Below are 25,501 nucleotides of genomic sequence, written 5' to 3'. Positions count from 1 at the left end.
GGAGAAAGAGGACAAATGTCAGCTGATCTTCAACAGAAGACACTTGCGTTATAAAGGCCAAGAATCCTGGCACAAGGACACAAAGAATCCTTGCACAGGGTGGCACAGTGGCACTGCGGTCGAGTTACTGCCTTACAGCGTCAGAGACCCGGGTTTGATCCTGGCTCGAGGTGTTGTCTGTACGGAGTTTGTACGTTCTCCCTGTGTTTGTGTGGGTTTTCCTGGTGGTAGGGTTTCCTCCCACATTCCAAAGACATAAAGATTTATAGGTTAATTGTCTTTGGTAAAATAAATTGTGAAATTGTCCTTAGTGAGTATGATAGTGTTAATGTAGAGGGCTATAGCTGGTCGGCGCGGACTTGGTGGGCCGAAGGGCCTATTTCCGCACAAGTATAACATTCTAAAGCCATGACCTTTACCATATATACATTAACCCTATACACTGGTATTCACCACAACCCACACTTCTACAACTATAATACACACCATTCATGCTTAAAATGAATCTCCTGCTCAAAAATGCTAAATATCATTCACACATACAAAACCCACTCAATGCCCTCATTCCCAATCAGCAAAATGAAAGAAGGGTCCCGACTTAAAATGTCACTTATCCATGTTATCCACGGATGCTGCCTGACACACTGAATTACTCCAGTATTTTTCCTTGGTCTTTCCTTGGTAAACCAGCATTTTAAGTTCTTGTTTCTACTACTTAACAATCAGCAATGTCTTTGCAGATTTAGATTGAAATCCAGATATACAATGGCCATTGGGTGAAGACAGAGATGAGTGAGTATGTCATGTCAACAGTTACCAGGGCAAAATTGGTTGGGTCCCTGTTTATTTGTGATAAGTTTGTACATGTGCTGAGGTCATTAAGATAGTGATGGACAGGGAATTAGTGCTAAATCATTGAAATGGGCATTTCAGTTTGCACATGGAGAACAAAAGACAGGCAGATGGCCCTGTGAGCTCTTCAAGTTAAATCCTTCATCTTTGGCTTTTCTTAACAATTTGATCAGCTGAAAAAGGAACACTAAAGAAAAGAAGACAAAAGTGAAAACTGGGAACATTCGGCAGGTCAGGTAAGACGTGTGGAAAGCCAAACATTTAACAATTCAGGTCAAGGAGCTTCATCGGCACATGAAAAGAGAGAAAACAATATGTTGTTCCTGTGTTGGGCTTTCTCCTGCAAACATTGGAGATACAACCCTTGTCCTTTTTCTTCTGCCTTACCCACCATTCAGGAACCAAACAATCTTTCCAGATAAGGCAACAATTCACTTGCACTTCTTCCAATCCAATTTACTCTTCAATGTTCACAATGTGGCCTCTTTTACAGTGGAAAAAAACAAATGCAGATTGTGTGATTACTATGCACTCAATCCCTAGGGATACCCTCAAGTTTCCAGTTGCCTACCACTTTAACTCGCTCTCCCACTGACCATGAGGAGTAGCATCTCAACTTCCACCATGCCACATTTCATCCTACAGGGTTCAAAATCAAGTCCCCCATCTTGAGACATTCACCCTATCTTTCTATTTGGATCAGAATTAACTATTATTGCCTGTCATCATTTTGGTTCATGTTATATTTTTCTATTTGTAGTGTCTGGCCTCCTGCACTTGATCAAAGCCGCACTATTAGCAGAACATTACACGTTGGCCACTGAAGGCCCTGCAACAGTCTGGGGCTCAGCTGGACCTGGTGCCGCTCCAAGAGGCCAAGCACATAGAATGGACATGGCCTGCAGCGGCACAGAATGGTGGAGCAGCGGTGGAGGACACCAATAGCCATACTTGGCAAGGGAGACCCTGTAACGCCACCAGGATAACAGACCTTCATGGTCAGGTCAAGAACCCTGCACTTACAACAACTGGGATTTGGAAATCGTGCTAAATCTGACAATACTGTATAGTCTCACAGTGAACTACTGTTTTCAAGAGAGAGTTAGATTTAACTCTGAGGGCTAAAGGAATCAAGGGATATGGGAGAAAGCAGGAACGCAGTACTGATTATGGATGATCAGCCATGATCATATTGAATGGCGGTGCTGGTTTGAAGGGACGAATGGCCTACTCCTGCACCTAATTTTCTATGTTTCATTGTTCCTATGTTATGTATAGTGATACGCACTGAACTGGCACAAATGAATTTCACTGTACCTTGGTACATGTGACATTAAATTACCAATGAATCATTTAACCATTGATTGAACAATTGGATTTCTCCTGGTACATAAAACAAACGTGTCTTCTCTTTTCCGCAGTTATGTTGTCCAGTCCAGGAACTGAAACATTAATTATTTCTCTTTCCTTGTGTACTGCCTCACATGTTGAGTGTTTCCCAATATTTCTTGGTTTTATTTCGGATATCTGTGCTTTTGATTTTTACTGACAGAGGAATATGTCCTTTACTGCCCAGTGCTGACACAGGATTTGTTAAGGTTCGTTTCACTTCAAACAGACAAAAATGAAATGCAATTAGTAATCAAGTAGTAAAATCTTTATTTTGCCAGGTGGGTATGGTAGTAAACACTTACAGTATGTAATATAGAGACTATAGGTTCACTCTATCCCCACACACAGAGGTAATGTTCAAGCAGACATATTTATACCCCAATAAACAGCAATTCAGCAATACTTTACCTCACAGAGCATTGTACAGCCTCTTGCCTGTTAAGATTGACAGGTTCTTCTGAGAGAGGAAAGGTTATGCTAAAGAAGCTATTTTTTTGCAGATTCAAGCACTCTTGTTTTTTTGACCTTGTTGATCGAATGTTTTTACATTGCAATCAGTAGAGCAGAGGGAAAGAACTTTTGTCTGAACATTCTTCTGATTGTTTCTATCATAAAGGAAAACATTAATGTAGTTGTGCTGTTATCTTGCTGGTGTTAATGGAAGAATGGCGAAAACATTTCTGTTAGCTTTGCTAGTGTAATAGGAGAAAGGTGAACGCCTTTCTTTAATGCTTCTAATTCTACAGCTCAATCAATTTTGTAGCTTTTAAATCTTTAAACTTTCTCAGACTAATTGGTCTCTTATGAGGGCATCATCACTACTGCTACAAGTTAAAGACCTGTTGCATTGCTATATGGCAATAATTATAGTTAACTGTCATTTCCTTGTGAATTAATAAATGTGATATATTCCTTAAACCTTTGGGTAATATGTGATCCTTGGAAAAAGTTAAAATCTTCCAAGTTTGAAGTGTTAAAATCTTCCAAGTATGAGTGTCACTTTTCAATGGGTTCTTCTCACCTGGATTCTAGGGAAACTAATGGATAGCAGCCAGGTAGGATGGAAGAGATGCTGTTTGCACTGCCTCTCTGGGCACATGTAAGGTATAGTTTAGCTGATGGAGAGTAAAAAGAAAATCTTACAGGACCAAACATCGGGGAAAGGCTAAAATGAAATTTAATGGCAAAATTCTGAAATTAAAATTAAAAAATGTCAGAATTACTCCCCAGGTCAGGCAGCACTTGTGGAGAGAGAAATTACATTCTGTACAAAAAAATAAATGTCAGCTTGAAGACATTTCATCAGAAGTAGGAAAAGTTAGAAATCAAATGATCCTTTTGGGCCTGTCCCACTTAGGCAACATTTTAGGCGAGTGCAGGAGACTCTGCGCTCAACACATGGTCGGCACATGTTCGGTGGTGGCCTCTGGCGAGTCTCCTTCATAATTGCAAGGTGTTCCTGCATTCTGGGAACTAGTCGCAGCCTCAGTATGGTCGATGCAAATTTTTCAACGCTATGGAGGGATCAAGTACTTTGGATCTTGAACAGGTACTTCGGATCTGTCTTCACTCAGGAAGACACAAACAATCTCCCAGATATACTGAAGGACAGAGGATCTAAGGGGGTAGAAGAACTGAAATAAATTTTCATTAGGTGAGAAATAGTATTGGGTAAGCTAATGGGACTGAAGGATGATAAATCCCCTGGGCCTGATGGTCTGCATCCCAGGGTCCTCAGGAAGGTGGCTCTAGAAATAGTGGACGCATTGGTGATCATTTTCCAATGTTCAATAGATTCAGGATCAGTTCCTGTGGATTGGAGGATAGCTAATGTTATCCCACTTTTCAAGAAAGGAGAGAGAGAGAAAACGGGGAATTACAGACCAGTTAGCCTGACTTCGGTGGTGGGAAAGATGCTGGAGTAAATTATTAAAGAGGTAATAATGAGGCATTTGGATAGCAGTAAACGGATTAGTCCATCAACATGGATTTATGAAAGGGAAATCATGCTTGACTAATCTTCTGGAATTTTTTGAAGATGGATAGGCTGGGTGAGTGGGCAAATGTTTGGCAGATGCAGTATAATGTGGATAAATGTGAGGTTATCCATTTTGGTGGCAAAAACTGGAAAGCAGACTATTATCTAAATGGTGGCCGATTGGGAAAGGGGGAGATGCAGCGAGACCTGGGTGTCATGGTACACCAGTCATTGAAGGTAGGCATGCAGGTGCAGCAGGCAGTAAAGAAAGCGAATGGTATGTTAGCTTTCATTGCAAAAGGATTTGAGTATAGGAGCAGGGAGTTTCTACTGCAGTTGTACAAGGTCTTGGTGAGACCACACCTGGAGTATTGCGTACAGTTTTGGTCTCCAAATCTGAGGAAGGACATTATTGCCATAGAGGGAGTGCAGAGACGGTTCACCAGACTGATTCCTGGGATGTCAGGACTGTCTTATGAAGAAAAGACTGGATAGACTTGGTTTATACTCTCTAGAATTTAGGAGATTGAGAGGGGATCTTATAGAAACTTACAAAATTCTTAAGGGGTTGGACAGGCTAGATGCAGGAAGATTGTTCCCGATGTTAGGGAAGTCCAGGACAAGGGGTCACAGCTTAAGGATAAGGGGGAAATCCTTTAAAACTGAGATGAGAAGAACTTTTTTCACACAGAGAGTGGTGAATCTCTGGAACTCTCTGCCACAGAGGGTAGTTGAGGCCAGTTCATTGGCTATATTTAAGAGGGAGTTAGATGTGGCCCTTGTGGCTAAGGGGATCAGGGGGTATGGAGAGAAGGTAGGTACGGGATACTGAGTTGGATGATCAGCCATGATCATATTGAATGGCGGTGCAGGCTCGAAGGGCCAAATGGCCTACTCCTGCACCTAATTTCTATGTTTCTATGTTTCTATATGACAAGTAAAATGGATGAAGGGGAGCCAGTGGATGTAGTGTATCTAGACTTTCAGAAAGCCTTTGATAAGGTCCTGCACAGGAGACTGGTGACTAAAATTAGAGCACATGGTATTGGGGGTAGGATATGGATAGAAAATTGGTTGGCAGACAGGAAGCAAAGAGTAGGAGTGAACGAGTCCTTTTCAGAATGGCAGGCAGTGGTGAGTGGAGTGCCGCAAGGCTCTGTTTTGGGGCTGCAACTGTTTACTGATTAATGTTTACTGTATTAATGATTTGGAAGAGGGAATAAGGAGCAACATTAGCAAGTTTGTGGATGACACAAAGCTGGGTGGCAGGGTGAACTGTGAAGAGGATGTTAGGAGTTTGCAGGGTGACCTGGACAGGTTGAGTGAGTGGTCAAATGCGTGGCAGATGCAGTATAATATAGATAAATGTGAGGTTATCCACTTTGGCGGCAAAAACAAGGGGGAAGATTATTATCTCAATGGGGTTAGGTTAGGTAAGGAGGAGGTGCACGAGACCTGGGTGTCTGAAGAAGGATTTTGGCCCGAAACGTTGCCTATTTCCTTCGCTCCATAGATGCTGCTGCACCCGCTGAGTTTCTCCAGCATTTTTGTCTGTCTTTGTACACCAGTCACTAAAAGTTGGCATTCAGGTACAGCAGGCAGTGAAGAAAGCTAATGGAATGTTGGGCTTCATAACAAGGGGATTTCAGCATAGGAGTATAGAGGTTCTTCTGCAGTTGTATAGGGCTCTGGTAAGACCACAGCTGGAGTATTGTGTACATTTTTGGGCTCCTAATTTGAGGAAGGACATCCTTGTGATTGAACCAGTGCAGCGTAGGTTCACGAGATTGCTTCCTGGGATGGCGGGACTGTCACATGAGGAAAGATTGAAAAGACTAGGCTTGTATTCACTGGAGTTTAGAAGGATGAGGGGGCATCTTATAGAAACATATACAATTATAAAAGGACTGGACAAGCTAGATGCAGGAAAAATGTTCCCAATGTTGGGCGAGTCCAGAACCAGGGGCCACAGTCTTATAGCCCTGTCCCACGGTATGAATTCATTCCAAGAGCTCTCCCGAGTTAAAAAAAAAAATCAAACTCATGGTAAGCATGGAGAATGAACGTAGCGGGCACGGCGGAGCTCGGGGACGTCTCTTAGCGTTAACGGCAGGTACTCTGGAAGACATGCTAAAGGCAGGTAGGCACGGGAAGACTCGTAAAGATTTTTCAACATGATGAAAAATGTCCACGAGAGCCCCGAGTACCGATGAGTGGCCATTACCATAAATCTCCGCGTTCGAATCAGGGCAAACTCGGGAGAACTCTTGGAATGAACTCGTACCGTGGGGCAGGGCTTTTAGAATAAAGGGGAGGCCATTTAAGACTGAAGTGATAAAAAACTTTTCACCCAGAGAGTTGTGAATTTGTTGAATTCCCGGCCACAGAGGGCAGTAGAGGCCAAATCACTGGATGGATTTAAGAGAGAGTTAGGTAGAGCTCTAGGGGCTAGAGGAATCAAGGAATATGGGGAGAAGGCAGGCACGGGTTATTGATTGGGGACGATCAGCCATGATCACAATGAATGGTGGTGCTGGCTCGAAGGGCTGAATGGCCTCCTCCTGCATCTATGTTCTATGTTTCTATGTTTCAATAATCGATAATCCGGTGATTATAGGTGCAGTTGTAGTGGGGTCGCCGTGTAATTGTAGTTAGTCGTAGGTAGTTTTAGTTAATTGCCTTTGCTGACCGGTCATTTTCATTGGCTCATTGGGGAAAAAAACGTAAGCAGGGGTTTTCAGAACCAAGGATAACCGACCGGTAATGTTAAATGTCCGCCGGACTTCACAGCTGTGTATCTCTGGCTTATTAAAATTTGTCTTGCTTCTTAAAAGTTGTCTCCACTCCTTCTCCCCCCTTCTCCACCCCCCCTCTCTCCCCCCTTTTCCCCCCCCCCCCTTTTCCCCCCTCCCCCCCCCTCTCCCCCCCTCCCCCCCCTCTCCCCCCCTCTCCCTTTTTAAAAGGACTTACCGTACACTGTGCTTTAGCCGTCTTAACTACAGTGCCAACCTTCCTGTTCAGCGCGGTGTGTGTCTGTATCACCTTAGCTTTGCACCGTGTGAATTTCACGCAGTGCTCCCCCCGCTTGCCCTGGCCCCCGCCTTTGAGATGTGTGTGTACGTATGTGTGTGTGTTCCACTGTGTGTTCCACTCTGACAGTCGTCCTTGCAGTTGCCAGTTTTTCAGGCGACTACTGGCAACTTGACAGTCACTGGCAGTCACCTGAAAAAACTCCTAAGTGGGACAGGCCCATTACTTACTGAGAAAGGTATTGCCATTGGAGGAGAGACGTGGGATGAGGGAGGGGTTGGAGTGGAAACAAAGAGAATGATGCTTGATCTATTCACAAGATGGCTGTGAAAATAAAATTCTTGCAATCTTCTTGCCTATAAATAAATGAATAATCATTTTCAGAGTGATGGCAGATCCTACCACTCTTTTGGGCCATTTATGGGTGCGAATTTGCAACCTGACAAAAATTTCCCCTCTAATTTTGGTATTTTGCTTAAAAGTTGATGGTGGAATAGCACACTATTTCTTGGAAATTTCTGAAATATTTTAACATAAAATATTTAAAAGAAAATCCTATGTGAGCAGAGGATAGAGAATAACTCCAATTTAATCGTATTGGTCAAGGAATCTAAAAGGGAGAAAGATCTATAAAATGACTGGAGCTTCTACAGAATAATAAATGATATTTCAAAATCTCAAAGTGTCTGAAGCTGTTACTGTTATGTATGCTTTTATAAGAAGAAAAAACAGATTACACTGGAAATAAAGGTACTGAACTATCTTTGCTCAAATGTACTTTATTATGTGAAAATAATTAGTGAATAGTTTCAAATCTAGGGAAACCTTCACAATTGGATTAGACAGATATCTAGGAAGAACTACACTATAGCCAATTAGACTAATTTGACAGCAACATTGTTGAGATGGCAATTTCTTTACAAATCAATGAACCGTAAAATAAGATGAATATTGTACTGCATCTTGCACGTCAGACCTTGCACTGTGTCTGCAAAACTCTCCTCACTGGAACTTACAGATGCAGTCTTCAATATTCTTATCTCAGCAAAGAATAAGATGCCTTACAGCTGAGAAATTAGATCTTCTTTTACATGCTTTTGTCTGATTGAAATTAAAAATTGATTGCAAAACATAATCGGCAGTTCTGCCTGTACTGTGGGAGGCTGAATCACTGGATTGAAATGAACACATTTGGATCCAAATACCTAACTGTCATAACCATATTCTTCAAAAAATAACTCTTCTTCCAAGTACTCACAAGTATTCACAGCAATCCTCACTCCCACCTGAGGCTTTAAGTTTTTGATAGCATTATCTGGGGAAGAGGTGCCAACCTATTCCTCGATCTGAACACCTGAAATGTGGCCTTTACAATGACAAAATAGAGTGCATTTATTTGGCTTTTTGCCACTGTTACACAAGCATTTATATTTTTTTGTTTTTTGAGAGTGTTGAAGTTTTCCAATACAGATTCAGTTCAGTTGTGCTGTCTTCCTGACAAACTACTGATCTTTCTGTAAGATAGACATAAAATACTGGAGTAACTCTGCAGAAGTGGAATAGGTGATGTTTTGGGTCGAGACACTTCACCAGACTTTATCAGATCTTTCTGTAACTTAACTTTGCACAGATTTATGTACAGAGGAACTGTGCTGTGGTTGGATCTGGCTTGGTTTGCTGTCCAAGATTAAGAGCAAGCTGGAGCAAGATCCGTGCTCATCGATGAGCTGTGTCAGACAAGGTGTCCAGAATGAAGATGTTCACCAGTTCCTATTCAATTTTGTTAAAATCCCCTCCTTAATCTTTGCATAATCCTTTCCACTCTCGTCACTTTAATTTCATGTTTCATGGATTTTGTGTTTTTATGACTGTTGGCAGATCAATTTCCCTCCTGGGATCAATAAAGTTCTATTGTATTGTATTGTATCGTATCGTTAATTGACACTCTACATTGAAAATGTTCTGGTTCTTCCTTAAGGTGTGAAATGTTTTGAATAGTGTTGAGCTTAGCATTTTATTCTAAACCTTATATTTAGTGGTTTGAAGATACAGGAGTTTAAAAGCCTTAAGGGCCTGTCCCACAGGCGATTTTTTAGGTTAGTCCAATGATTCCGTTATTGCAAATTATTATATTTTTTGCACTACTTCAGATTGTACTACTGTCTATGCACCATTCAGTTGTTCGGCATTCATTGTTGTATTTAACGTTGTGTCTATCATTACCATTTGTACTATCCATCAGTTTAATGTGAACAAATAATTTAATTGGTCCCTGTTATATGTGATATTAAACTAATCTGAATCTCAATCTGTGTAATTAATGTCTAAGGTAGAACTGCAGATGCTGGATTAAACCGAAGATAGACACAAAAAGCTGGAGTAACTCAGCGGGACCTGGCAGCATCTCTGGAGAGAAGGAATGGGTGATGTTTCGGGTCGAGACCCTTCTTCAGACTGGTTAGAGATAAGGGAAATGAGAGATATAGGTGGTGATGTGGAAAGATAAAGAGCAATGAATGAAAGATATGCAAAAAAGTAACATTGATAAAGGAAATAGGCCATTGTGAGCTGTCTGTAGGGTGAAAATCAGAAGCTGGTGCAACTTGGGTGGGTGAGGAATAGAGAGAGAGGAAATACAAGAGGCTACCTGAAGTGAGAGAAATCAATATTTGTCCCATACTTGTTATTCAAAATCAGTTGTGGAACATATGAATCTATTTCACAGCAGATCTGCTCAGTGACTTAGTGACAGAAACCCCTGGTGTTCAGAGATTATAATTAAGATTTGAGAAGTTTTTTTGGCATTTTGTTTTCCATTTTGAGCTGGATTATACAGGAATTAATGCCATGCTCATTAATATCTGCACTTTTTTTGTTGTGGCGGCATCTTGTGGCAGCGGCTCGACTGCAGTCCGTCCGTCTTTTCTTTCTTTTTGTCCCATTAGGTGTATGTTTTTGGGGTGGGGGAAACTTTTTAATCTCTTCCCTGTACGGGGACCCGACCTTTTCCCTGTCTAGTATCCGTTGTCGTTGGGTCTAACATCGTTGAGCCGACAGCCTCCAACCAGAACCAACCTGAGGGCTCCAGTCGTGGAGCCTGCGGACTCACCATCACGGAGCTGGTCGACCAGAGCGTGGAGAGTTGTGGAGGCGCGCGGCCAAGGCCCGACTTCGGAGCTTCAGAGGCTCCGGCTGCAGGCTCTGCGGACGGTAACATCGGGAGCTCTCGGGTCCCTGGTGGGAGACCACTTTTCGGAGCTCCCGCAACAGCAACTTCTCCTGCCCAAATCTTGGGGTTAAAATGACCCGGAGTAGGGCCTTACATTGCCCGGCGCGGCTTTAATGGCCGCAGGACTTACCATCACCCACCGGGGGCTCTAACATCAAGAACCAGAGTAGGGCCTTACATTGCCCGGCGCGGCTTTAACGGCCGCAGGACTTACCATCACCCGCTGGGGGCTCGAACATCAAGACCCGGAGCAGGCCCTTACATCGCCCGGTCCGGGTTTAATGGCCACGGGACTGACCAACGCCCGCCGGGGGCTTTAACATCGCGCAGCAGTTGGACTGCTTGACCATGGGAGAAGAATAAAGAACAGGGAAGAGACAAGACTTTTGCCTTCCATCAGAGTGAGGAGGTGTTTGCAGATTCACTGTGATGAATGTTTATGTAAACTGTGTTAATTGTGTGTCTTGATTTTTTTTTTTATGTTATGACTGCAGGAACGAAATTTTGTTTGAACCATGTCTGTTTGAATGACAATAAATGACATTCTATTCTATTCTACTTAGCTTAAAATATTGTCAAATACGTGATCATACAGGTATTGTAGATGTTCAGGGACATCCCAAAATAATCATATACAAACACACTACTCCACAAGGAAAGTCCTTCGCACAGCCAGAGATCAAAGCAATCTTGTTCTTCTGTCTTTCTGTCGTGGGCCTCCTCCATTGTCAGAGTGAGGCCGAACACAAATTGGAGGAACAGCATCTTATATTTCGCTTGGGGAACTTTCAACCCAGCGGTATGACTTTTGATTTCCCTAACTTCAAATAACCCTTGCATCTCCCTTCTCTCCATCCCTCCCGCACCCGTTGTACCAGCTTCAAAGTGATTTTGTTAAGTCTCATTATCTATATTCGTTTTCACCTGGGCCACAGTTAATGATGGCCTGTTTCCTTTATCATTGTTATTTTTTTGCATATCTTTCATTCATTGGTTCTATATCTCTACATCGTCTATATCTCTCGTTTCCCTTTCCCCTGATTCTCAGTCTGAAGAAGGGTCTCGACCCAAAACATCACCTATTCCTTTTCTCCAGAGATGCTGTCTGACCTGTTGAGTTACTCCAGCTTCTTGTGTCTATCTTCTCTTAACAGTCTTGCCATCTAACCTTCACTCCCTCTCACAGAGAGTTCCATGTTGTCATTTTGTAAAATGGAGAAATACTGAGAGCATAATAGTTGTTGAATTCTGTCCCAGATCATAGCTAAAAATGTATCGTTATAGATTCGTTGGTTCTAACATTTTTGTTTTTCTGCTCCCTCCCAAGAGGACTGCCTCCGGCATAGAGGATCTGGAAAACAATCGCATCTCCGGCAAGGTAAGAAACCAGAAAAAAAAGTTTCCCCTTACCCCCTCTCCCTCCCCCCACATGAAACAAACCAGAGAACATTTAAACAAACTTTTAACACGCACTAAAAATTTGTTAAAAAGATGAAAAAACAGACTGTTGGTGGGGCTGCCAATCGTACGGAGCCCCTGTTGGTGAAACTTCCAAACTCATGAACAGTTTAGGAACAAAAGAGTCATTTAAGAAATCGGGGCGTGTTAATACTCACAAGGGAGCAGAATTTGGTGAAATGCAGCCAAAAGTCCTTAACAAAATGTAGATAGAAACATTAAAGGCTGTGGATGAAATATTTTTACAGCTCATTGAATGTAAGGTATTGGGAATAACTGATTTCATTTTTTTTAATGGCTGGAGCAACAATCCCCCATGTTTTCGCAGGAAATATATGTGGGTTCTAGTTCGGGAGATGATATTGGGGTTGTCCGAGATGGTTCATCCTCCCAGTCAATGCACATCGGATATTAGTTTAGTTTAGTTTAGAGATACGGTGTGGAAACAGGCCCTAGTTCGTGCCAACCAGCAGTCCTCGCACACTAATGCAATCCTACACACACTAGGGACAATCGGTAGTAAAGAAAGCAAACTCAATGTTAGCATTTATTTTGAGGGTTTGTATACAAAAAAAAGGGATGTAATGCTGAGGCTCTATAAGGCACTGGTAAAGCCGTATTCAGAATATTGTGAGCAATTTTGGGCACCATATCTGGGGGAGGATGTGCTGGCTCTGGAGAGGGTGAAGAGAAGGTTTACAAGAATGATCCCAGGAATGAGTAGCTTAACCTATGATGAGCGTTTCTCGGCACTGGTCCTGTACTCACTGGTGTTAAGAAGAATGAGGGGGAACCTCATTGAAACATACATAATAGTGAAAGGCTTGGATGTGGAGAGGATGTTTCCACTAGTGGGAGAGCCTAGGACTAGGGATCATAGACTCAGAATTAAAGGACATTAAAGGACATTATTTTAGGAAGGAGATGACAATAGACAATAGGTGCAGCAGTTGGCCATTCGGCCCTTTGAGCCAGCACTGTTATTCAATGTGATTATGGCTGATCATCCACAATCAGTACCTCATTCCTGCCTTCTCCCCATATCCCCTGACTCTGCTATCTTTAAGAGCCCTATCAAGCTCTCTCTTGAAAGTATCCAGAGAACTGGCCTCCACCATCTGAGGCAGAGGACTGTGGCTCCTGGTTCTGGACTCCCTCAACATCGGGAACATGTTTCCTGCCTCCAGCATGTCCAAACCCTTAATAATCTTATATGTTTCAATAATATATCCTCTCATCCTTCTAAACTCCAGAGTGTACAAGCCCAGTCGTTCCATTCTCTCAGCATATGACAGTCCCGCCATCCCCGGAATTAACCTTGTAAACCTGCGCTGCACTCCCTCAATAGTAAGAATGTCCTTCCACAAATTAGGGGACCAAAACTACACACAATACTCCAGGTGTGGTCTCACTAGGGCCTGTACAACTGCAGAAAGACCTCTTTGCTCCTATACTCAACTCCTCATGAGATGAAGGCCAACAAGCCATTAGCTTTCTTCACTGCCTGCTGTACCTGCATGCATACTTTCATTGACTGATGAACAAGGACCCCCAAATCCCATTCCCCAACTTGACACCATTTAGATTATATTCTTCCTTCCTGCTTTTGCTACCAAAGTGGATAACCTCACATTTATCCACATTAAACTGCATCTGCCATGCATCTGCGCACTCACCCAACCTGTCCAAGTCACCCTGCATTCTCATAGCACGTGGAGAAATGTCTTTAGTCAGAAGGTGGTGAATCTGTGGAATTCTCCCCCCCCCAACACACACGCACACAAATAGTAGTTGAAGAAACATAGAAAAATAGGTGCAGGAGTAGGCCGTTTGGCCCTTCGAGGCCCTTCGGCCCTATGATCATGGCTGATCATCTAAAATCAGTACCCCGTTCCTGCTTTTTCTCCCATATCCCATGATTCCTTTAGCCCTAAGAGCTAAATCTAACGCTCTTGAAAACATCCAGTCAATTGGCCTCCACTGCCTTCTGTGACAGAGAATTCCACAGATATGAGACTCTCTAGGTGAAAAAGTTTTTCCTTATAGCAGTCCTAAATGGCCTACCCCTTATTCTTAAACGGTGACCCCTGGTTCCGGACTGCCCCAAGATTAAGAATTTGTTTCCTGCATCTAGCCTGTCCAATCTTTCAAGAATTTTATATGCTTCTATAAGATCCCCTCTTAACCTAATTTCCAGTGAATACAAGCCCAGTCAACCCATTGTTTCATCATAGGTCAGTTCCGCCATCACGGGAATTAACCTGGTGAACCTCCGCTACACACCCTCCATAGCAATAAAGTCCTTCCTCAAATTAGGAGACCAAAATTGTATACAATACTCCAGGTGCGGTCTCACCAGTGCCCTGTACAACTGCAGTATGACTTCCTTGCTCCTATACACAACTCCTCTTGTTATGAAGGCAAACATGCCATTAGCTTTCTTCACTGCCTGCTGTACCTGCATGCTTACTTTCAGTGACTGATGTACAAGCACATCCAAGTCTCGTTGCACCATTCAGATAATAATCTGCCTTCCTGTTCTTGCCACCAAAGTGGATAACCTCACATTTATACACATTATACTGCATCTGTCCACTCACCCAACCTAATCAAGTCATCCTGCAGCCTCATAGCATCCTCATCGCAGCCCATGTTGCCACCCAGCTTTGTGTCATCCACAAACTTGGAGATGTCACATTTAATTCACTCATCTAAATCATTAATATATTGAAAATAATTGGGGTCCCTGCAACAAGCCTTGCGGCACCCCACTAGCCACTGCCTGCCATTCTGAAAAGGACCCGATCATATATATAGTAGGGGATTTTAACTTACCCAATATTGACCGGGAAAATCATAATGTGAAAGGTTTAAAAGGGGTGCAATTCCTCAAAAGTGTTCAGGAGAGTTTTCTCAAGCAATATGTAGAGCCCCCCACATGTGAGAGGGCAACACTGGATCTAGTATTGGGAAATTGGGAAGGGCAAGTTAATGAAGTGTTTGTGGAGGAGCCTTTAGGGACTAATGATCACAGTTTGATTAGGTTTAAGATCGTTATGGATAGGGACAGAGAGGCCCACAAATTAAAATACTCAACTGGGGTAAGGTCAGGTCTCACTCATCTCAGTCCTAAATGTCCTTATTCTTAAACAGAGACCCCCTGGTCTCGCTCAAGTTGACTGGAGCAGGATATTTGAGGGGAAAGGAACATCAGCCAAGTGGGATGTTTTTAAAAGTGTGCTGACACAAGCTCAGGATACGTACATCCCCGTTAGAGTGAAGGGCAAAGCAGGCAAATGTAAGGAAGCTTGGATGACGAGGGAAATTGAGGCATTGGTCAAAAACAAGAAGGATGCATGGAACAGGTATAGGCAGCTGGGATCAAGTCCATCCCTGGAAGAGTTTCGGGAACTAAAGAATAAACTGAAAAAAGAGATCAGAGGGGCAAAAAGGGGCCAGGAGATAGCTCTGGAAGGTAGCACTAAATACAATCCCAAAAGATTTTATAAATACATGGGAGAAAAGGGTAACTAGCGAGAGAGTGGGACCTCTCAGGAATCAAAGCGGCCACCTCTGTGTGGAGCTACAGGAGATGGGCAAAGTCCTCAATGACTATTTCTCCTCTGTATTTACCGAAGAGAAAGACAGGAGGATGGAGGAAACATAGAAAATAGGTGCAGGAGTAGGCCATTCGGCCCTTCAAGCCTGCACTGCCATTCAATATGATCGTGGCTGATCATCCAACTCAGTATCCTGTACCTGCCTTCTCTCCATACCCCTGATACCTTTAGCCACAAGGGTCACATCTAACTCCCTCTTAAATATAGCCAATGAACTGGCCTCAACTACCTTCTGTGGCAGAGAATTCCAGAGATTCACCACTTTCTGTGTGAAAAATGTTTTTGTCATCTCGGTCCTAAAAGATTTCCCCCTTATCCTTAAACTGTGACCCCTTGTTCTGGACTTCCCCAACATCGGGAATAATCTTCCGGCATCTAGCCTGTCCAACCCCTTAAAAATTTTGTAAGTTAAAATAAGATCCCCCCTCAATTTTATAAATTCTAGCGAGTACAAGCCGAACCTATCCAGTCTTTCTTCATATGAAAGTCCTGACATCCCAGGAATCAGGGGAAGTCATTGGAAGTGTCTTGAGGGCAGTCAGTGGTACTGTCAAAGAAGTACTGAAAGTACTATCGTGTATGAAGGTAGACAAATCTCCATGGCCTGATCAGATATATCTGAGGACATTGAGAGAAACCAGAGAGGAAATTGCAGGAGCCCTGGTTGAAATTTACGAGTTGTCCTTAAATACAAGAGAGGTGCCAGAAGACTGGAGGGTGGTAAATGTTGTGCCTCTTTTCAAGAAGAGCTGCAGAGAAAATGCTGGAAACCATAGGCCGATAAGCTTGACATCTGTAATTGGAAAGTTACTAGAGAGTATTCTGAGGGATAGGTTATACAGACATTTGGACGGGCAAGGGCTGCTCAGGGATAGTCAGCATTGTTTGGTACGTGGGAGGTCGATGTTGTGTACGTGCATTTCAGTAAGGTATTCAACATGGTTCCACATGGTAGGCTGTTCTGGAGGGTTAGATCATATGGGATCCATGGAGAAATAGTTGAGTGAATAGCAAATTGGCTCCATGGAAGGAAGTAGAGGGTGATGGTGGAAGGATGCTTCTCGGACTGGAGGCCTGTGGCGTGGTGTGCCTCAGGGTTTGGTGCTGGGCCTGTTACTGTTTGTCATCTACATCAATGATTTGGATGAGAACATACAGGGCAAGATTAGCAAGTTTGCTGATAATACAAAAGTGGGTGGTTTTGCAGATAGTGAAGATGGTTGTGAAAGGTTGCAGCAGGATGTGTATCGATTGGCCGAGTAGGTTGAGGAATGGTTAATCGATTGTAATACAGAGAAGTGTGAGGTATTGCATTTTGGGATGTTTAACAAGGGCAGAACCTACATAGCGAATGATAGACATCTGGGAAGTGTTGTAGAGCAGAGGAATCTAGGAGTACAGGTGCATGGTTCCTTACAGGTCAAGTTGCACGTAGATAAAGTGGTCAAAAAAGCTTTTGGCCCATTGGCCTTCATCAGTCTTGAGTATAGAAGTTGGGAGGTCATGTTACAGTTGTATAAGACGTTGGTGAGACCGCATTTAGAATATTGTTTTCAGTTCTGGGCACCATGTTATAGGAAAGGGTTTAGAGAGGATACTGTCAGGACTAGAGTGTGTGAGGTATAGGGAGAGTTTGAGTAGGCTGGGTCTCTATTCCTTAGCATGCAAGAGGATGAGGGGTGGTCTTATAGAGGTGTACAAAACCATGAGGGGAATAGATTGGGTAGATGCACAGAGTCTCTTGCCCAGAGTAGGGGAATTGAGAACCAGAGGACATAGGTTGAAGGTGCAGTGAAAAATATTTAATAGGAATCTGAGGGGTAACTTTTTTCACACAAAGGGTGGTGGGTGTATGGAACAAACGGCCAGATGAGGTAGTTGAGGCTGGGACTATCCCAACATTTAATAAGCAGTTGGATGGGTACATGGACAGACAGGTTTGGAGGGATATGGACCAAGTGCAAGCAAGTGGGACTGGAGTAGCTGCCGGTGTGGGCAATTTGGGCTGAAGGGCCTGTTTCCACACTGTATCACTCTACGACTCTCTATGACTATAACCTGTTAATTCCTAATACCCTATCCCCAATACCATGTGCTTTAATTTTGCACACTAATCTCTTGTGTGGGACCTTGTCAAAGGCTTTTTGAAAGTCCAGATACACCACATCCACTGGCTCTCCCCTACTTGTTACATCCTCAAAAAATTCCAAGAGATTAGTCAAGCATGACTGCCCCTTCATAAATCCATGCTTTGACCAATTCTGTGACTGATTTCCAAATGCGCTGCTATTACATCTTTAATAATCGACTCAAGCATCTTCCCCACTACTGATGTCAGGCTAACTGGTCTATAATTTCCCATTTTCTCTCTCCCTCCTTTCTTAAAAAGTGGTTACATTAACTACCCTCCAGTCCACAGGAACTAATCCAGAGTCTATAGAACATTAGAAAATAATCACCAATGCATCCATGATTTCTAGGGCCACCTCCTTGAGTACTCTTCGATGCAGACCATCAGGCCCTGGGGATTTATCTGCCTTCACTCCCAAGAGTTTACCTAACACCATTTCCTGACTAATGTGGATTCCCTTCAGTTTCTCCCTCCCACTTGATCTTCGGTCCCCTAGTATTTCTGCGAGATTGTTTGTGTCTTCCTTGGTGAAGACAGAACCAAAGTACTCGTTTAACTGTTCTGCCATTTCCTTGTTTTCTATTATAAATGCACCTGTCTCTGATTGTAAAGGATCTACATTTGTCTTCACATCTTTTCCATTTTACAAATCTAAAGAAGCTTTTACAATCAGTTTTTATATTCCCGCAAGCTTTCCTTCATGCTCTTCCCCCCCCATTCTTAATTAACCCCTTTATCCTCCTCTGTTGAATTCTAAATTTCCCCCAGTCCTCTGGTTTGCTGCTTTCACTGGCCAATTGACATGCCTCTTCCTTGAATTTAGTACTATCCTTGATTTACCTCCCGCTGCCTTAGCAGGGCAAAGAAGATCACCAAAGACAGCTCCCATCCTGCGTTTGGACTGTTCGACCTGCTGCCCTCTGGAAGGCGCTATAGGTGCATCAAATCCAGGACAAACAGACTCAGGAATAGCTGCTTCCCGAGAATTATATCTACCATAAATTCAAATCCACACATGCACTGACTACACCGCCCAACACGGACTTCCATCTGTATATATGTATGTAGCGCCGTAGAATTTGTGCACCTATTCCCCCCCCCCCCCATCTCCCTTCTTTTTTGTTTTTCTGTTTCTTGTTTTTTGTGTAAAATTGTATGTATGCACTGAGTACGAGCAGCTTTCAGTTTCACTGTACATGTATAGTGACAATAAATGGCATATCATCATAACCACGGTTGAGCTGCCTTCCCCGTTTTTATTTTTTGCCAGGTCCTAGTCTGGGGCCAAGACTATAAAGATGGGACATTATGTTTCCATTTTACAAAACCTTGGTTTGGCTGCACTGAGAGTATTATGTTTAGATCTAGTCATCGCACTATATGGTGACTATAGTGGAATGAAGTGGTTGCATTGGAGAAACCAAAATGAAGGTTCAGCAGGATGTTGCCTTGATTTGAGGAGTTTAGTTATAGGGAGAGAATAGGGTGTGCTGGTTTTCACTGGAGTAAAGGCGGTTGAGGGGTAAATAAATGTTAAAGACATAGATAGGGTAGATAGTCAGAAGCTTTTGTCCCATGACAGAGATATTAAAACAAGATAGCATGGGTTTAAAGAGGAAATGAGCATAAAGGTTTTTACAGTGAATGGTTGATATCTGGAACTCACTGGCAGAGGAAGTGGTGGAATAAGATACAATTATTATGTTCAACTGCCATATAGAAAGACATTTAAGATAGAGGAGAATATGGTCCTAATTGACCTAATGAGGTTAGCGTCGATAGAATAAAAGTTGGAATGAACGTGGTGGGCCAAAAGGTCAATTTCTGTGCAGTGCAACACATGAGTCAACAATTGTGAGTCACGAATTTTATTTTTCATGCCGACAAAATATGAACCGAAACAGTGTAATTCCTACCTGCTGCAGCTTTTCAGGCATATTAAATCCAACAAAAACAATAAATACACAATAAATTTGATTCCATGACTCTGCGACTCCATGCCTCTATGTGAAGATAATGAGTGCATTTTTGTATTACAAATAAACACGTATTTGTGTTTGGATTGGCAAAGTTGAAGACTAAACACAGAGCTCAGCAAATTTAATCAGAAAGAATTTGTAAGGGGGATTTACCGCTTATATTTAATATCCAGTCGGTCCGTAAAACCTACTGGATTAGCTATGGAAGGTGCAGGCAACTAAGTAATGTGCAGAACATGGATGAAACAGACATATTGAAAAATAGGTCTAAAAATCATAAATCTTTTGAAGTAAATGAATTTGAACAATAACAATTTTATTTGTTGTCAGTTAAGTCACATCTTCCAGATGACAATGTTATCTTTACCTGATGATTTTTCTTTTTTACCTGATACGATTGTGTTAGAATCAATTTATATCTTCAAAGAATTTCACATATTTATTTTAAAATTCTTTGATGTTGCATTAATATTTTTTTATTATTTGCATTGTACCAAAATCTAATAATACTGTGTGTTATCGAAATCAAACCCAGAAATCATGAATTTCCATGAGGTAATAACAGCAATTAAATGGATTTTCTTTATAGTACTGGGGCACCAAGAATGGTGTGGTGGGAGACAGTAATGGGTAATAAAGCTTGCACGGCCAGGGGTACAAAATGCACTTGCACACATTGATGTGATGGCAAATTACTTACATTGTTTTGTTTTATGAACAGAAATGCCGGGAATACGCAACAATCGAGCAGTTTTTTTTTCCTTAAAAAAAGAAACAGAGTTACATTTTGGGTCAATGACCCTTTGGGAAAAACTGGGAAAGAGAGAAAATTGAGTTAGTCAAGTCGCAGACAAGGTGTGGTAGGGAATACTGTTGATAGGGTGAGGCAAGGAAATGATCTTATTAATGGGTTATTGGGTGCAGTTTTAGAGAGGGAATATTAATATTTACAAAGCTGAGTAGATGAATTTCTGAAGTGCTAATTACTGAATTAGATGGTTTCCAAAGTGTTTTTTTTTAATCATGTAAATATTATCATAGTTACTCTCTGAAACTAACTGTGCATTTTTCTACAATGTTACTGTAAACTCATTGGAATTAATATTCTGAGGACTCTTGTGGGTCAAAAAAAATGCATTGCAAAACATATTCTATCTCCTTGCAGGCTTCTTTTGAGCTGAGAAAAAAGGCTCAGCAGGATATTAAAACAAATTTATTAGTAAACTGGACCAAGTGCAGACGCGTTGGGCCTGTCCACCAAAGCAATATTCCACCACTCACCCATAGCCCCTAACTGCGCAGGCACAACTGACGTGATGCCAGAGATCCCCATTGCGACGCAAGTTATGGCCATCCTCCCCAAACTGTGCAGGCGTGATCGGCAAGTGGGAGCGTGAATGTGACATTTTTAAAGTTCAAAATGGCAATAACCTGTAAAATATGAGTTCAATGTGAACACATCTCACTCTCCCTCTTCACTCCATTACCCTCCATTATCCTCACTCTCCCCACCCTCCAACAATTCTCTTCTACTTCCTCCCCTCACCCCCACACTCCCCTGCTCACTCTTCCCCTCCCCTCCTCCATTACCTCACCATCACTCTTCCTACCCATAACCTCCTCCATTCCTCCTCATCCCCAAGCACTCCCTCCCCCTCTTCACCCTCCCACTTCTTTCCCCTCTCCTCCACTCCCCCATTCGCTCACTCACCTCTCCCTTCCTCTCCTTTCCCCTACCCCAGTCACTCCCTCCTTCCCTCTCCTCCTCCCCACCATAAACTCTCGCCCCTCCCAATCCCCCTCCTCACCATCCTGCTCCCCCACTCCTCATTTTCACCTATCCCACTCCTCCACTATCCCCCCTCACCTCCTCCACTGCCCTCCTCTCCCTCTATCCCTCACTCCCTACCTCCTCCTCTCCCTCCATCATCCCTCCTCCCCATGCTCCTCACCTCCCCCACTTTCCCCTCCCTCTCCCTCCCTACCGCCCCCTCCTCTCTATCCCCCTGCTCTCCCACTCCTCACCTCCCCCCTATCCCAACACACACAATGCAAATCAGGATGCTTTTGTTTTGAAAATCACGATTTGTTATGTAAATGAGATTCAAGATCCCATTGTGACATCATTGTGATGCACCTGACGGGCAGGGCATGTGGAAAAGTGCTTTGAAAAGTGTTTTTTGTAATGTTTAAAATGTCAATAACTTGTAAAATATAACATCAATCTGAACGAAACTTGTCTCTTTTACATCCCAGGACAATGGTGAGTAAGGTGGGCCAAAAATGCTTCCAGACCCTCCGAAAATTGTGTCCAGTTGGAGAACTCCGCCGGCCTCCCTCAGCTCCTCTAAAGACGTGATGGCACAGGAAGGGGCGGACAGGTGGCAGGTGAAGAGACCAATCTGCGCGGTGCTTACTGGCAGGAGAGATCAATCTGGGCACTGCGGTTTTTATGATTTTTAAACCCCGCTAACTTTTACAATATACTACCGAACGGAAATAAATCTTGTTGCACTCGCGGCACAGGAGACCGGTGAGTGAGCTGACAAAAAATTGTAGCGCTATCGCATAATGTTTTTGCACAAATAGAAAAAATGCACAAACCTGAAGAGCACAAGATCTGAGTTTCAGTTATATATAGATAAATAAACCACCATTAGCCCCGTTTTCTCCAGCAGGGCGGCGATGAAGTTGTACTTGAGATGAGGGCTCTTGGGGTGGTGGTGGGGGGGGGGGGGGGGGGGGTGGCAACAAGTATCCTGGTGCCGAGGGAGGGGGAGGGAGAGGCTGAGGTTACCCGGCACGGCTTCTCCCCACCCCCACTCCCCGCACCAGCTGGGAGGGTGGGGGACAGAAATGAAAGTAGAAGGAAATTTACCCATAGAGCAGTTGGGCCGCCGTTTTAATGGGAAAAAAGATGGAGGTCTGGAATTGTGCAAAGGCTGCGCTGAGGACCCGTGAGGTGTCTTTTGTGATGCCTGTCAAGTATAGATGACAAGTTGGGGCAGGCAAGTGGGGGTGGCAAGTGGGGCGGGGAAAGTGGGAGCAAGGCAAGTCGGGGAGAGCAAGTGGGGGGTGCTGTTATATTTCTTTTAAGTTTTAAATGTCAATAACGTAAAATGTACCATCAATCTGAACGAAATGTTTAATTTACATCACAGGACAATGGTGAGCAAGGTGGGCCAAAAATTGTAGCGCTATCGTGTACCGTTTTTGCGCAAATACAAATCGGGCAAACAATCGGACAAACAAACAAGCTGCGAGTTTTAGTCATGTATTCACATTTCACATTTCAAAAATTCACATTTTTTGCTGGGAAATATTAACAAAACCTAGTTTTGTTGGTGGTCTCAATTAGGGAATCCACCATCTGAGAATATTGGAAAGATTAGTGCCAGTAATCATGAATAAAATCAGAAATGAAAATCAGAAAACTGAAGGTATTAGTAATCTGAAATAAAACACTGCAAAACCCCATGGATCAAGCAGCATTTGTGAAAGGAGAATCAGTTAATGTTGTAATTTTGAATAGGCAGGTTGGCATTTGCTGTACATGAACAGAAGTTCTGAACATGCTAGAATTTACGAACAAAATCCAAGACGTAATTTTTTCACATTTTTTTACAGATGAAGCCTTCTTTCCCTTGGGAAGTCTGAATTGGAACTAAACTCATAAATAATCTTTTCTCATAGTACCATATGTAGCGGCAGATTATTATATTGTTCAAGAGATTACTCCCTCTAGCCACTTAAGTGACAACATGGCTTTAGGAGAATGTCATATTATGCATGTGAGCTTTCCACGAGACTTTCAGAGCTTCTCGAAAGATAAAACTTCATAACACAGTCCTTTGATTAATAGTTTCTTTATTGTTGAAGAAAAACAGTAAGATATGTATCCAACCTTCTTCTTTGACTTGTACACTTTAATCTTCATCTAACTCCAGCATATCGCTTTTAAACGTTAGAAAACCCATCATGTCTTGGCAAAATTCCACATGGTCGAAGGGTTTTCCTTCTAGCCATGTCGAGCTCTAAAATTAAACTAACAAACTAAGCTTCTTCGCAAGAAACCTAGCAGCAAACATGCCCCCGACTACGTAACAAATCCCACCCACATAATTACAGGCAGACTAAAATTTAAAGGCAAATGTCATCAAATGACACACAAAATTAAGCCAAATGGCCACTCCATACCGGCCCCTAATTGTTCCGAGTATATAACAAGGCAATTACTAATAAATATCAAAAAAGTAGCCATGAAGGCTTAACATATATCAAAAGCAAAAAATAGCATGCATTATATATCTGCATTCAGAATTCTTCAGCGACTCTTCCATCTTCACCTTTGCCTTCTGGAAGCAAGCATAACTTGATTATTGGTCTTATTAAAACACTGTTTTTCATTTAAAGTCATACCGTGCGCAACAAACCATTAACATCAGGCATGATACCCAGCATATAGTCCAAAACATAAAAGTCCAAAGTTTTGATAGCATGAAACTTCTTCCTCCATGTCCAATCAACTCATGAATGTGTTGATTGGACACTTTAATGTTGAAGTGCGAAAATCCTTCGAGAGAATAACAGGATTTTTAGCAATAATGTTCACCATTAAGTTTAGTTTAATTTCTGGATCATTAGCAGAGATATCAAGTCCCAGCTTAAGCTTTGGCCATTTCCTGTCTGTCTTACAGAGAGACTGGAGTTCATTGATCCATCTCATATCGCTTAAGAAGCGGTTCGCTGTCAGTTCTCTAGAAACTTCATCCGTAGGATTTTCTGTTGTGTTAACATATTTCAATTGTGAAACATTAGTAGCTCCCAATGCTCTTTTCATTGACAAATTGTCTTTGGCCAAATCCAACTCTCTGGTTTCTTTGGCTCTATCATCTGGTGGAATGCTTTCCACTACATCACAATTGTTGCTGATCCACTTGGAAAGCGTGAATCCTCCCTTATTGCAGAGAGAAGTCAGATGTTTTACCATTTGAATTGCTTCCTGCTGAGTAGACAAGGATTTTAAACAATCACTCACGTAGAGATTATTTTTCAAAGTGATTATTACTTCATGAAATTTCATGTTCTTGCCAAACTTGCATTTCAAATTCTGGGTGCGTTGGTCTGCCATACGACGATTATTCGGCAGACTAACACCTTCTTGTTTGATAGATAAGTCCATACAATAATGTTTGTCAATCTTTACTGAGTAGTTCATAATATCCACAAACTTTAACTCTTCTCTGGACATTTCTTCAGATTCCTTATTGGTACTTTCATTGAAGTCATGATTGTATTGTTTCATCGGCAGCTTTTCTAATTCAGCAGTAGATATTTGATTAACAGAAATGGCAGGGTAGTTCTTCTGGCTATTCTCAAGGAGCCATAGATTACCCATCCAAGTCAGGTTTTCACAGCATACGGTCCATCACCTTGGTTTCTCACAATCTGTACAGGTTCCAATGCCTTCAAAACATTCGTTCCAATAGGTAGGTCAACACTAGAATTTATTTTAGATATTTTGACGTCCTTCAGGTAACGCCATTGTTTCAAGTCTTCACATCTGGGTATATTTTGACGACCAACAGGCATGGTTCCATGTGTAAACACTTCAGATATTGGTATAAAATTATCTTCATCCGGACTGGATATTTCCATACATGTAATGTAATGACATGCTCTCTTTATCTTCATTCATGGTACGCAATCGAATCTTAGTCTCTTCTGTGATATTCAGCCTTCATTTCAGGTTTTCTGCACAAAAGGTAGTCGAACTTCCGTGATCCAAAAATGCATATGTTTGCAACACTGTATTTGTCTTGCTATTCCGTA

The sequence above is a fragment of the Leucoraja erinacea genome, chromosome 1 (assembly GCF_028641065.1).
Source record: "Leucoraja erinacea ecotype New England chromosome 1, Leri_hhj_1, whole genome shotgun sequence".
Lineage (NCBI taxonomy): Eukaryota > Metazoa > Chordata > Chondrichthyes > Rajiformes > Rajidae > Leucoraja > Leucoraja erinaceus.
The sequence above is the reverse complement of the archived record's forward strand: the minus strand, read 5'-3'. Positions refer to the sequence as shown.